General features: G+C 34.6%; 1 pseudogene; it reads right to left on the bottom strand.

Annotated features, from left to right (window-relative positions):
• Positions 12269–12883, bottom strand: LOC104744083 (annotated as a pseudogene).

Here is a 15493-nt window from a genome sequence, read left to right as displayed (position 1 = left end):
ATATTAAATAAAAAGTTGTGAATTCAGAAAATCAAAAAGGTTAGGCCTATGGAATTTCTCAGTCAATTATGAAATATTAAATCAGTAAATTAATTAAGGTTCAAGCAATTAAAATCAGATCTAGATCTCTAAACTCTTGGTAAAATAAATCAGTTCTCACTGTAAATATTATCTAAATTTAAAACCAGAAAATCCAAAATCTCTTTATTATCAGCATTAAATTCAAGTTTAGATTTGGTCACAAAATTACTAAATCAAATCTCTTTGTAAAAAGTAATTTTGCTCATCAATGGTTTAATCAGGAATTACAATTATATTCTCATATCAATTTATTTCCCTAAGATAATAATTCTAAGTGATCAATCAAGAATTATTGTGAAGAACAACTAAAGATGAAGATCATAAAAAAATATGAACCCTAAAAATTTCAGATCTAATAAATCATAAAAACCGCATGAAAAACCCTAAACCTAACAAGCAAATTACTCAGACATGTTTAATGAAGAACAAATCATAATTCTGAATAACATGCAATAGATATCAAAGGTGAAGAGAGGGAGTTTAGAAATCTTCTCTCTACAAAAGAATTCAGATTCGTCTCTCCCAAAAGCCTCAATATCTCTCTCTCAAAAAGCTGCTTAACAAAATAACTTAAGGGTTTCTAAAACCCAAAAATAAAATTTATACATCCTAAAACACGTCCATGGGCTTATGTTGCAATTGTAGAAAACTTCGGGCAAAATTGTAAAACTTCCAATTCTTGTTCTCTCGTCGGATAAACAGGGGTGTCGATCGATGCTGCAGAGGTGTCGGTCGACACCATCACCCGGATTAATGCTCCAAAATGGTCCAAATTGCTTCACTTCGCTACATCTGTGCCAAAATCCTACAAAACCTGTTAAAACTCTAACATAACCTAGAAAACAAAAGAAAAGACTCAAAAAGCATACTTATATCATGGTTAAAAACCGTAAAAACCATGATATATTCAGGAGTTTCACATTTTAAGCAATAGGGAAAATGAATCAATCCATTTTTTCAAGTTAATTAACTTTGACTTGAAACGTTAAAAATTCTTTTTATTTTTTTCTTTAATAAACTTCTTATTGTAGTGGTCTTGATTAACATAATTTTGGGGGTTTTTTCGTTTTGCAGTTCGAGCTGGAAAATCCAAGTGAAAACTTGATATCAGTCGAGGGTAGTTATGATAAAGTAGATGGAAATGAATCAGAAGTTTTACTAATGTTTAAGTTCAAGACAAACAAACGATCCTATTTCAAGCCTATGGACTCAATACAATCTCAAGTTTCGTACTTACATGCTTCATCAAATCGGTGTCCAATTCCTACCGATCACGAACATGTTTGATCATGCTCTTTACTAATCCCGTCTCATGTACTATATCCCCCTCTTTATTAATTGGCAAGGACATTTTTGAACTTAATTTTTAAAAATGTAAATAATTAACTACATCATAATATTATTATAATTATAGGTCTAAAAAATAAATTAATAATAGTCAATAAAGATAAAAATGTTAAAACAACATTACATACGGTTTGCTGACGTGGAGGCGAAAATTTTGGCGACTAGGGTTTCAGCTTCGTCAACACGTCTGATGGTGCTGGCAGGTTCTCCGCCTCCGGCCAGAGGACTACTGGTGTCGGAAAATTCTCCACTTGCTGCTAGTCCTATGGTCTGTTCAGAGAGTTCTCAAAAAGGGGAGTTTAGGGTCTCGGGAAGTTTGGTGGGGGAAAGAGATGTAGCGATGGAGGTGGTTTCACAAAGTGTGGAGATTTCAACATATGCGGAGGATTTCATCCCTGCAGATTCAATATCAGGTCCAATGTCTGATCCAGTGGACAAAAATCATGGGTTGGAGCTGCTAAAAAACATATGTTCACAAAGCAGAAGTTTGTGGTATTAGTGGTGGAGGGACAACAGAGAGTGGTGGTGTCTAAGGAGGTTTTTACAAGGAAGGGGCGGGACGGGGGGAAGCCACTCTGGAAAATTGGGAAAAAAACCCGAAAAATATGCCATCTAATTTTTTTTGGCCGTTTAATTCCTCTAGTTAATAAATTTCCCAAAAAAATACTTGATTTAATTTCCGTTGTCTTTAAAAACCTTCATTTTATTAATAATGCTAGATCCATACTTACGATATAACGACTGTTAACTCTAATGACGAAAATGTTAACCAAGGTTAAATTATAATCCCACATGGTTAATTAAAGAGAACTAAAGACACTGTTGCCCTCTTCTTCTTCCTCCAAATCGATCGAGATATGGTGGGCGGGAAGCCACTCTGGAAAATTGGGAAAAAAACCTGAAAAATATGCCATCTAATTTTTTTTTTGCCGTTTAATTCTTCTAGTTATTAAATTTCCCAAAAAATACTTGATTTAATTTCCGTTGTCTTTAAAAACCTTCATTTTATTAATAACGCTAGATCCATACGTACGATATAACGACTGTTAACTCTAATGACGAAAATGTTAACCAAGGTTAAAATATAACCCCACGTGGTTAATTAAAGAGAACTAAAGACATTGTTACCCTCTTCTTCTTCCAAATCGATCAAGATATGGTGGTGGTGAACGGCAGCGGAAGCTTCAAGATATGGTGGTAGTGAACGGCAGCGGAAGCTTCAAGATATGGTGGTGGTGAACGGTGGCTCGAAAATGCTAGACATAAGCCTAAGCAGATTCGAGGTCAAAAGGAAGGCTTAACATTGTGTCAAGTTCTTGCACGAGACTCTAAGACGCCACATAAATATATCTCAACCGAGACAGTGTGAAGTAAGTCCTGGGGAGGGATGTCTCCAAGTTACTAATGTCGTTTTCTTTGGCTGTTTTCTCTTGGTTTTTCTTTTATTTGAGTCATTCTATTGAGTCAAAAATATTGGGAAACTATGAGCTTTTCTAGGGATCTTTTGCTTTGATCTAACACTCTTATGATTACTTTAGTACTTTTGATTTTAGAATGAAGCTTGGAATGAACATGAGGAGAATCAACACGCCCCAAAAGACCATCACCGAAGAGAGCATTAAGTTGATCTGACGTTGTCTCTAGCTTTGAAAGGACCTAACCGGATTTAACCTCTTGCCTTGAGACTTGGTATACATCAAACAAGACTCATCCCTTAAGCAATACAAGACATGCATCTCCTCAAAAAGTATATTTCCCCTCTCTCTTCCCTTCAATACTCAATAAAAAAAAAGAGAGAAAAAGAAAGAAAAGAAGAAGAAGAAGATATAGGTAATAAAGAAGTGAGCCGAGAGTTGTGCGTGAACCCATGCATTCTTCGGAATTCATGGAAACCTATCCAAAGAAAAGAGCAAAGGATCGATAAAAAAAATACAATGGTACCCTAGAAAATTAGGGAGAAATCAATCATTTGGAAGTGAGAAAATAAAGAGGAAAAGGAGCATATGAAGGAAGTCTTGGGCATTAAAAGGTTGAAGGAGTCAAAAAGTTCAGTGATCGATATTCCCTCGGCGAGACCACACATTTTCACTAATCTGATTTAGAGAGACAACAATGGGGATGCTGAAGGTTCTTTAAGGTTGTGGAGTTCAGAGTAGGGAGTGTTGATCCTAATCATGGGTAGAGTACAAAAGTAGTTCTTAATTTGATGTGATGAAGAGTGCAAAGAAGAGGTTCCCAAGAATATGTGAGTTTCCACTTTCAAACATTTTCTCTGTTCCTGAGTTTTTAGTTGTTCTTGCTTGAGGACAAGAAAAGATTTAAGTCTCGGGAATTGATATGTCCGTATTTTATAGGTTTTAACCATAGTTTTTAGGTTTGTTTTGAGCTTTTTAAGTCTTTTGTGAGTCTGTACAGGTTCTTCGCTACTTTAAAAGGAAACTGAGTGTTTTGGGGATGAAAACAAGCATCGAAAGCAAATTTGGTGAAGACTGATCAGACTAGCAAGCAGATGGAGCAAACACAGAAAAAGTATATAGGACCGACTGATCCTCATCTGGGATCGACAAGTCCCATACCGGAAGCAACTTTTCCTTTTTCTTTTTAAACCGACTTTTAGGGTTTTATTTTAGTATTTAAGCACGAGGCTCGACCTCTAGAAAGACAACTCTTATTCTACGCAGATTTTGAGTACTTGCTCTTGTAAGCTTTGAGAGAAGATCTCTAATCCTCTCTAACACTTGGAGAAGAATTCTGAGCCCTTTTTATTTCTCTTTTCAATTCAATTATGTTTTCTTTATCTTTGATTTGTTGTTCTTTTACTTCCATATCTGAGTAGTTTACTTATTGGGTTTCGGGTTTCAAAGGGGTTTATGATTCTCTAACGATGGTGTTCTAGATTTGGGGGTTGATCTATTTTGTTCTTCATCTATAGTTGTTCTTAATGCTTAAGCTAGACTGATCACTTAGATTAAGATCTTAGGTTTAATTCATCGTGGCACCAAAAGTGTTGTTGAGTTGCTAGAGAAAAACTTAGGTGAGCAAGGTGATCCTTAGCCAACGGGAGTTGAAGTTAAGGCACCTTGTGAACGGAATCAAGCTTAAAACTTTATTTCTTACTTGGTTTGCTAGATCCAAACGATGATTTAGGGTTTAGTGAATTTTTGATAACAGGATTTTCACCCAGGGTATCAATTCCCTATGCAGTTGTAGTACAAAGGGTTATCAATCCAAATGTTTGTTATGCTAGCAGATAAGATAAGATCAGAACAATGCAAGTCAAGTCAAGCCAAGGAAAATTGGGGTTTTATCTAACAATCTAGAAGAAACAAAAAAGGTAAATAAAACAAGAACCACACGACCTAAGCACTCGATGCAAGCATTCGGGTACCGGATCGAGTGGGTAATCGAATGACAGAAGAAATCAAGAATATAAAGATGAACAACTCGAAGGTATACAAGAGGCTGGTGATGGAGTACCAGCTCGGGTAATGGGTCGAGTTATATGTAAAAAGCTAAACAATCAAGATGCGAAAGCTCCTAAAGATGGGTTGATCGACTCATAAGTGCTCCTGATCAATTTGGGATATCTTACATGCCTCAAGGAAATATTCCTTAGACAATGAATCTCTAAACCTTTCTAAAACACTCTCGTGATAGAAACAATCAACCTTAGTCACTCCCCTACTCAACTCTCGTTGGAGAAACATGACTAAGCAGACATTGAAATCCGATTCATTATTGTCAATAAACTCCTTACACATCTAATCTCTTAGGCTAAGTGAGTAAATCTCTAGCATTGGGTGATTCAACCATTTTAACAACATCTCTCAATGGCAAAACACCCTAGATCTAATCTCAACTCTCAGTCTGAAAATAGCATTAAGAATACCAATCTAGAAAGGAATTTTTCTGAAATAAATATTCAAGCTAAGACATCTTAATCGATCAAGAACACATACTCGCCTATCCCACCCTTCGAAACCTTGATTTACTGCTCAGATCTCATGGTGAAAAGCGTAAAAACATAAACGAATGAAAGTTGCATTGAATAGAAAATAAGGTAAAAGTGATAGAGTACAGAATCAAAACTGAAAAGAGTAGCAAAAGAAATAAAAATCGAATCCTAACAAAGCAATAAAGTGTGCAAATCACTCTCTCTCTCTCTCTCTCTCTCTCTCTCTCTCTCTCTCAGAAGCTCTCGCTCTCTGGTTCGTGAGTGTCTGCGGCCTCCTAGGGCAAGAAATAGACAAGGGGTTTATATATGGAAACCCCTTTGACCTAGCTGATCAGTACTTCCCGAAGGTCTGCTCGAGGTTGTGTACGAGGTTCGAGTCGGGTAGATCCTTGGGTAGGGCTTTGGGTTGTTCTTCCTGCGCTCAGATCCTCTTTGATCGGGTTGATGTTCGGACTGTTCTTCTCGCGCGATCACTCCTTCGGGTACATGTTCGGATTTTACCTCATTTTCCCCCTTTTTGGGCTCCAAAGCATATGTTTTCATCCAAAATGCACAAATGCAACAATGCAGCACCCTAAATGGCCTAAATGTAAATTCCTAAGGTTAAGGACCTAAAAGTGCTAAGGTTAGGGTATATATAATGCAAAACATAGATGAAAAAGGATGTCTAAAATATGTAAATTGGAGAGTTATCAATTATATTGCATAGATAGTTAACACTGCAGAAATAGGTTAGCTTTACAAGCGTGATTTGAGTTCTAGAGTGGTGCTTAACGCATCCCCATCCGATCATCCTAGTCAAGATTATATTCCCCATAGATTCCTTACGCCCAATATTTTCTTTCTGATTTTAAAGCAACTTATTTACTTTCCGTTTTTGAATTGTTACAAAATTCACAAACTTCTTTGTTTTTTTGCTTTAGCAAGATTCAACCTTCATAGTTTCATATTGCAATACTTGGTCTTTGTGGATTCGATCCTGAAGTGTTACGATGACACCACTAGATCGTGGTTTAGTGCACATTAGGTTTTAATTGACCTTTCATATACTAAACCCGAGTAACCCTAATAGGCGAATCTCTCAGTATCAACACATTAGAATATTGCCTGCTCCTCAACCTTCTCATTTTCTTTATTTGATGTAGAGAATATTTTAGAATCTCGCAAAGTCATCAACCTTACTTGGCTCGTCATTACATATAGTCTACCTATGCCACGTCAGCTCTGGCTTCCATGTCAGCAAATCAGACATGTGATGTGATGTGATGCGATGCAGCTTCTTGATCAAAACAGTCTGTTGTTCTAGAATCTGCATCTACAACCGAAGAGTTTTTAGTCGACCTCATGATCAACTGATGCATCTGTAGAAATCTTATTTTGCATGTAAGTAATTTTTATACATTTTGTAACCGAATTCTACTTCTCTAGAGTTGTATTTAGCTCCAAACTCCCTCTTTGTTATTTTGGATTAATCTTCAACAATTCATGCCATTTTAGTGAATGATTCTTCATCACTATCCTTTATCTTTATCTTTATGCATTTTTCTTTTCTCTTTCACCATGTTTAGTAGTTAGTATTTTTGTTGGATCATAGGTAATGCTAGATTAGGATGATTTAATGGTTAGATGATGATTTAGGTTGCTTATTATTAGATCATTTATTTAGGTTGATCTTAATATATACTAGTTTTGACTTAATTACTCAAAATCTATAATTTAAGCATTTCTCATTTGAAAAGTGTTCGATGAAATGTTTGAACCAAACCTTTATAAGCTTTACATACCTAACCTAGCCAACGAAAGGTTATGATTAGGATGTTTAGTGAACTAATTGGACTTGTTATTAATGCTCATTCATCATCAAATTGGAACAGAATTTGTTGATAATTAGATGATTAGTGAAATGAGTAGTACCACGTAAGTGGATTAGTCATATTTGTAAGTTCAATGTTCTAGGATGGTGCTTAATTCAACTTTTTGAATTATTGTATGACTGTTAATACATTCAATTGATATTAAACTCATGGTACAATGCTTTTCTTTATTTTACTTCCATTTTTTACCTTTTAATCAATTCTACTGTTGCAATCTTTATGTTTTATGGGATTAACATAAAAACGACGTCTTATTTCCCCCTTAGAACTATCACATTGTATCAGATTCACCTCGATTTTTAACATCGATCTATATCTCCTACAAACTTAAGTACTCCACCTATTTCTACCTAAATCCATATTTTTATTGCTATTTTCCCTTCGGAATATCATATATCATCTATGCCCCATGAATCTCGGTGTACACGGTTTGCTATTGGTTTACTATTTGATTTACTAACTAATGAACTCATTTAACCGGATTTTACCAAAATTTAACCCAATTACAAATTATTGAACCGTATAAACCGATCTGCGATCGTTGATGTATTTAAATTATTAATTGGTTCTACGCTTTTATTTACATCATATCTCAGATCTGATAGAAACATATATTATTATGTCATGACAACCTCTTCTCCACATGTAAACTATGTAAGGTTAATAGCATCTTCCTCACAAAAAAAAATAAAATAAAAAATAATATGTTTTGTATTACAACGGTTATAATAAATAACTAAGTATGTGTCTGTTCTACAATGAAATGATGTTTATTAACAAATTGATATAATATTTAATTAAAAAATATTGTAAAATTTCTATGGTGTTAAAGATAGATAACTTTTATAGTCTTGTGATTAAGGATGTTCAATCCAACTTTTTAGATTATTCGATTTTTTTTTGGATTGTTGGTTTCTAAATACAAGTATCCATAAAAAAAAAACCTAAAATTTATAGTTGGATTCTTAATATAATTATTTTATATGTCAATGTAACTAAAACGTTCTAGTTAATAAATATTATTATCCGTTTAAACATTTTATGTTTTCAACAGATGTTCAGAAATATAATTTTTATTAGTTTTAAAAATAAAAAGTTAGTTAATATTTATATATCATCATCGATTTTGAAATAAAAGGTGTATCTAACAAGTTACTATTTACTAGTTGCATACAGTAAAACTTTTTTAAATTAAAATTCGCTATAAATTAATATGATATAATTCGATAAAATAATGATATAATTCGATAAAATAATGAGTTGGGTCAGTGTAAAAAATGATATAATTCGATAAAATAATATGATAATATTTTTTTGGAAATCTATAATAGTATTTTTGCAGCAAGTTTTGCTCAAAATTTTTTTTTTGGAAACTTTTAGCATTGAATGCCATTAAATGCTTATATTCATATCCAACCAAATTTAGTTAATTCTCTCTATTATCCTTCTAACCAAACAAAATTAAAATATTTTAAATATCCATATATGTAATGTTCTACAATTAATATAGATATTTAAAAGATTTATTTCTGATAAAAATATTTTATTCTCCTATCATCTTTTTTTTTTAATTATAAAATTTTAAATATAGTGAATCATCATATAATACATAAAGTTAATAAATATGTATCTTTTTCTGCATATATTGTGATTTCAATTTTTAAAACAAACATATATTACTCAATTAATATAAAAATATGTGTTCAACATACATATATAGTAAATTATAAAAAAATAAGAATTTTATAATTTATAACTGATATCTAAACATATCTAACTCAAGCGTCGAGGTTGTCAGGCGCATGGGTTAGATGGATCATGACATGTGTGACAGGGCCATCTCTGAATGTGTTATGGAATGGGGAGAAAAAATGCCTTTTAAGCCATCGAGGGGGCTCAGGCAAGGTGATCCTTTGTCCCCGTACCACTTTGTACTCTGTCTTGAGAGACTTTGCCATCAAATTGAGTTAGCCATTGATGATAAGAAGTGGAAGCCGATTACGCTATCTCGTGGGGGTCCTCGTCTGTCCCATGTCTGCTTTGCGGACAACTTGATCTTGATTGCAGGGGCGTCAATGTCACAAGTTAGAGTAATACGACGAGTGTTGGAGAATTTATGTATTGCTTCTGGACAGAAGGTGAGTTTAGATCTTCTTCTCTCATAATGTCTCACGGGAACTGGGCAAGCTCATTAGTGATGAGAGTGGGATAAAGTCAACAACTGATTTGGGAAAATACTTGGGTAAGAGTTTCTGCCAAACTTGCAGGCTGGAAGAGTAAATGCTTGAGTTTTGCAGGGTGTCTCACCCTAACTATAGCGGTAATTACATCTATTCTGGTTCATACAATGAGTGTGATTGCTTTGCCAGCAGCTATTCTGGAAGCGTTAGATAGAGTGCAGAGGTCTTTCTTATGGGGAACCACGGGTGCAAAGCGTAAGCAACAGCTTCTTGCTTGGGACAAGGTTTGTTTGCCAAGAGTATGAATACAGCTTTGTTGGCAAAGATTGGTTGGCACCTTTTTCATGAGAAGGAGAGTTTATGGTCGCGGGCCCTGAGGAGTAAATACAAAGTGGGAGAGATCCACAATGTTGATTGGTTGAAACCAAAGTCAACATGGTCCTCGACATGGCGAAGTGTAGGTCTAGGGGTACGGGAGGTGATTCTACAGGGTCACAGTTGGGTACTTGGTAATGGGAGGGATATTCTATTTTGGAAAGACAGGTGGTTTCGAGCCTTTGATGAATTTGGTGGTGTCTCGAGTGCCTCCAGAGAGGGAAAATCAGGTTGTCAAAGACGTGTGGCGAGATGGTGTTGGTTGGGCATGGGATTTGATTGCACCGTATGTGATGGTTTTAGACAATGTAATTGGTGCCAGAGATCGTCTTTCATGGGGAGGGAACCCGGATGGGCGCTTTACAGTGGCTTATGCGTACTCCGTTCTTACTCAGGCGACCATGCCTTTACCAAATATGTAGAGATTCTGGTCCTGTGTGTGGACGTTAGCGGTCCCGGAACGTGTTCGGACCTTCCTATGGTTAGTTGGTCATCAGGTGATCATGACGAATGCTGAAAGATTCCGTCGGCATTTGGGAGATTCACCGAACTGTCAGGTCTGCAGGAGTGGAATTGAGACGATACTTCATGTTTTGAGGGATTGCGGTGCTATGGCGGGTCTTTGGCAAGGATTGGTACCTGTTGCGAAGCGTACTCGATTTTTTCAGTCTACTCTTCTTGAGTGGTTATATGAAAACATGAATGTTGTGTATCAGGTTGAGGGATGTTTATGGTCAACGGTGTTTGGTATGGCCATTTGGTGGGGCTGGAAAGTGGCGCTGTGGTAATGTCTTTGGAAGTACTGGGACGTGTCGGGATATAGTTAAATTTATAAAGGATCTTGCTAAGGAAGTTGGTGGTGCAAACAGAACTATGAGGAACATCTGATCCCCTTCGGTGCATGTAGACCGAATGATTGCTTGGACTGCTCCTTCAGATGGTTGGATGAAGATGAATACGGATGGAGCATCTCGTGGCAATCCTGGTATGGCAACGGCAGAAGGTGTGTTGCGGGACAGCTCGGGAACGTGGAGGTGTGGTTTTTCTCTTCGGATAGGGATATGTTCGGCTCCTTTGGCTGAACTGTGGGGAGCTTACTATGGACTTTCCATTGCTTGGGAGAAGCGAGTGACCCGGCTGGAGTTGGAGGTTGACTCGAAAGTGGTGGCTGATTTTCTCAAGACAGGGGTGAGTGAGACTCATCCTCTCTCTTTCCTGGTACGTTTATGACATGGCTTCATATCTAGGGACTGGTGTGTCCTCATTTGTCACACGTATAGGGAGGCAAACCGTCTTGCCGATGGTTTGGCAAACTATGCCTTCTCGCTGGAGTTAGGTTTTCATGGTTTTGATGTTGTTCCTAATTGTCTTGTATCATTATTGTCGGATGATGTACACGGCACAGCTATTGCTCGTCGTGTTTGTGTTTGAGGTTGTCGTGTTTGTGTTTGAGGTTTTATTTTAATAATTAAAGGAAGGCTTTGTCTCCCTGTTTCCTACCAAAAAAAAAAAAATTCATAACAAAAAATTTAAAACTATGAATATTTAAACATATTAAATTTTCAAAATAACACAAACGGGTCATATTATATGACAGTTTATATAACATGACTGGATTGAATTGATAATAATAAAATATAAAATATCATTAATATGATATTTCAGTACGAGTTAAATACGCATTTTACTATTTTAACAGCACCAATATAAAATATGTCGAATCAAAAATTATTGTGCGACATACCGCGGATTATATACTAAATCAATAAAATTAACAAAATAATACATTAATAAAATTAATATTAAAAGAGTACATTAACAAAAAAAATATTTAACAAAAACTTGCCCTCCGATATACCGCGGGTTATAATCTAGTCTTATGTAAAAATCTAGTCTCATCAATATCATATAATAATGATATAAACTAAATATATGTATATATATATATATATATCAAAAATGTTTTAATGAAATATGACTCTATTGTTGTTTGATTTTAATTGGAGCTCATATCTAAGCTTTCACATTGCATCAAAAAATTCTGGTGTTTTCTTTTTAAATCGCATCTAAAAATTGTAGAGAGTCCTAGACGCGAGAATTGTTTCCTTACGTGTAACTGGTTCTAAAAGTACCATAATATTTTTTTCGACTTCATCATTCACCATGAAAGATAGTAGCACCAATTTGTTCTGAACTTTGAATTTCTGAACATTTATTATTTTCACTTGGATAATCTATTAAACTATTGACATTACGATAGCTACGATTATAAATTAAAAAAAATTCTATAAATGTGAATTATATCAGAAATATCTTATTTTTTAATAGAAAATTTTCAAAATTATGAAAATAAATGAATCTCTTCATAAATTATACTGCCTCTGTTTCAAAATATAAGATGTTTTAGCTAAAAGCAGCATAATAAGGAATATCTTTTTTTTAACATCTTAAAAACTTTATTGATATGAATCAGAGTATACAATATTGTCAATGAGCTTACAGATACATCCAATGAATTGTGTAACGAAGAAACGATAAAGGAAATTACGCTCCGCATTCCTAGTCAAAAACTTAATCGTATTCGTCTTTTCCGGCAATTTGGTCTGACTTTCTTGCTTGGGATTCATCTTTTTTTTACTGATGAAATACCGATAATGCATTCAAAAATCATAGGCAGCGATCCATCTGTTACATCACAAAACCTTCCACTTGGTCGAAACTCTCATGTAGAAAGAGATGTCATTGATCTTGGTTGCACTTGAAACCCATCTTTGTTGATATGGTATAAACCATCTTCTGATTCTCCTTCTATTGGCCTCCAACGCTTATTCAACATATTGCTTCCATGGTGGTTTACGTGCCGGTCGATGATTACGTATCAAATCCGAAGGGATTTGTGTTAGTCTTCAGTACACCCACAGAAGAACATACTGACGCCCGGGAACAATCGCATAACTAACATCATGTGTTAGTATGAACAAACGCACGACCAACCAGACCGGAAAACACTCGGCAAAATCACCGGACATGGAAACACAACGGTTGATTCGAATCCACCGGTGACGAAACATATATCGTGAGGACAAGAACCAATAGACAAAAAGTTAACACCTGAAAGAAACCATCAGAGATCCACCAGGAAACAGTGAGATACCCCTTTGGTGTGATGACAAAATCAATTTCATTATCATCGGTAAGCGTTCTAGAATATAAACCTAAGCAACAATATAAACAGGGAAGAAGGAAGAAAACCAGCCGACGCCGGAGAGGCCAGCGTCTGCCGGAGATGCAGAACTGCTGGTGATTGCTTTAAGAAAACGGTTATGGATTATCGCCCCTCTTGGTGAGAGAGAAAAAGCCTTTTTATTTACTTATTACTTTGTAATAATACTATTATAATAAGGAATGTCTACTTTTAAAAAGTTCAACCAATAAAAAACAAGACTGCATAAAACAAATAATAATAAAATATGAAATTAATCTAAAAGTTGCCTAGAAATTTGAAAACATCTTATATTGTGAAACAAAACAAAAGCTCTAAAACATCTTTTTTTTTCTTTTCTTTTCTTTTTTTCACTAAAATATCTTATATTTTGAAACAGAGAGAGTATTAACTTATCGATAAATTAAAACTTTATTAAATTAATAAAATTTTATGTTCCCGATCTTATTAATTTATAGAGGTTTTTCCTACTATCTTTTCAACTTTTGTATATGAGTATTTTATAAACTTTTTTTTATGTACCTAATTAATACTTTACTAGGAGAGTTACCCGCACGCCTGTGCGGGCAAGAATTAAATAGGAAAAAAATCCAAATTAATTGTCCAAATTTTTAAAGTAAAGTTTAGTTATTTTTTATAATGTTGAAAGTTTGTAATTAATTTTGTATCTAAAACTTTAAATTTCATGGACAAATAAATAATAATAGTTAATAAGATGTTTATTATAGTTGTCTATAATATATATATGTAAACTTTTAATTATGATTTTGAAGCCCATTTGCAAATTTTTAAATATTTTATGAGTCCAATACATTTGTTATAGATAATTTAAATTAGGGTGAATAATGATTTGGGCCAAAATATTTCTTAATTTCGTGAAGACGATTGAGATAATTTAGGAAAGCGACCCATAAAAGGGTTTCTAGTACTTGTTCATACAAACATTAAAAAAAAATTAAAGTTTGCATATACAAAAAAACGTTTTCAAACTAATGTGCCTAAAGCTTAAGCCCCTGAAGATTAACCTTGATGCTCCATGATATGATTTATGTAATAACGTCCAGCAAATTCCGAGCTACAAATATTAAAACACATTCATAAGTTAAACCCTAGCATGATACACTACTTGATATTAATGAACATTAAAAACTTACATAGCCTTTTGATGCTCAAGTCCTTCAAATTCCGGTTTTATAAAGATCTTGGAGGAGGCCAATGTGTTTACAATACACAGTTCACCTAGGGATGTTTAAATTTTTTTAAAAGTTTGGTAAATGAGTATGCAACCTAGTCTTTAGCATTTGTTAAATCTAGCAAGTGTTATTAATAGTACATACCTTCATACTCTCCAACCTTCCAGAAACGCAGTACACAAAACACCGGTTCAGTTTGATATGTGAGATGGCATCCAGATGACTCCCATGAAGACATGAAAAGGTTAGCATAGTAATTTATTGCACGACACTTTAGAGTTGCATTCCTACAGATGAAGATACTTGTTACATTCTATAATAAAACCAAACTTATAAGTCTTAGAATCAGTAAAAGTGGAATAAATGTGTCTTACCTGCCATTTAATAGTGTCAAAATAACTTCATTTTCACCATTTCCATTTCCCTGATTTCTTCTGTCCTCCACAGCTACTACACATCCGCAAACATCTATTTTTGGCAAAAAGACAGGAATTATCTTTACAATGAATGTCTTCAAAGCTTTTTAACATTCGCATGTAAATATTTTGCTAAAAAGTTCAATTTGTACTTTTCTATTGGAGGGACCAATACACAAAGTTCCAAAATTCCTAAAAAGTTTCTAGATTACACAACACAAAAATAGCATTAACCATATTCATGTAGTCTAACTTAAATAAATTACAAAAAATAATAGAAAAACGTACCGAAAGAGATGTGATGATTGATTCTTCCACGAAATATATCATCTAAATCTTCGAATCGGAAGTAATTTTTGGAGTTGATTGATTCGAGCAGGTTCATGGTTGAATCATCCGTAAACTTGATCTGAAAAGGATGATGAGTATTCCTTTCCCTGATTGTTGGATTGATGATTTTGAAAGACCTAATATCATACCATTCACCTTCGTAAATATACTTCCGCAGCTTTTTAAGTGTAGTTGGCACAAAGGCCACCTCAATTGTGTCACCCTACAAAGTTTGATAATCATTGTGTAAGTAATCTAATATATAAGCACTGTAAAAATTTCAAATATAAGTAGAATTGTCATACGATTAGCTTTTCTAACCTTTTCGTCCACCAGAAGAAGAATACATTTTGTGATGAATTCCCTGACATGCCAAGAATTTAAAACTTTGGCATGGATACACCAATTCGTTCTTCCCCGATGAAGATCAGAAATGTAATTGATTCTCATGATTTTATCAAATTAGGTTTTTTTACTGTTTCTTCTCTGCTATCGAAGACGAAAATGGGCTTCTGGATT

The sequence above is a fragment of the Camelina sativa genome, chromosome 14 (assembly GCF_000633955.1).
Source record: "Camelina sativa cultivar DH55 chromosome 14, Cs, whole genome shotgun sequence".
In the NCBI taxonomy this organism is placed as follows: domain Eukaryota; kingdom Viridiplantae; phylum Streptophyta; class Magnoliopsida; order Brassicales; family Brassicaceae; genus Camelina; species Camelina sativa.
The sequence above is the reverse complement of the archived record's forward strand: the minus strand, read 5'-3'. Positions and strand labels throughout refer to the sequence as shown.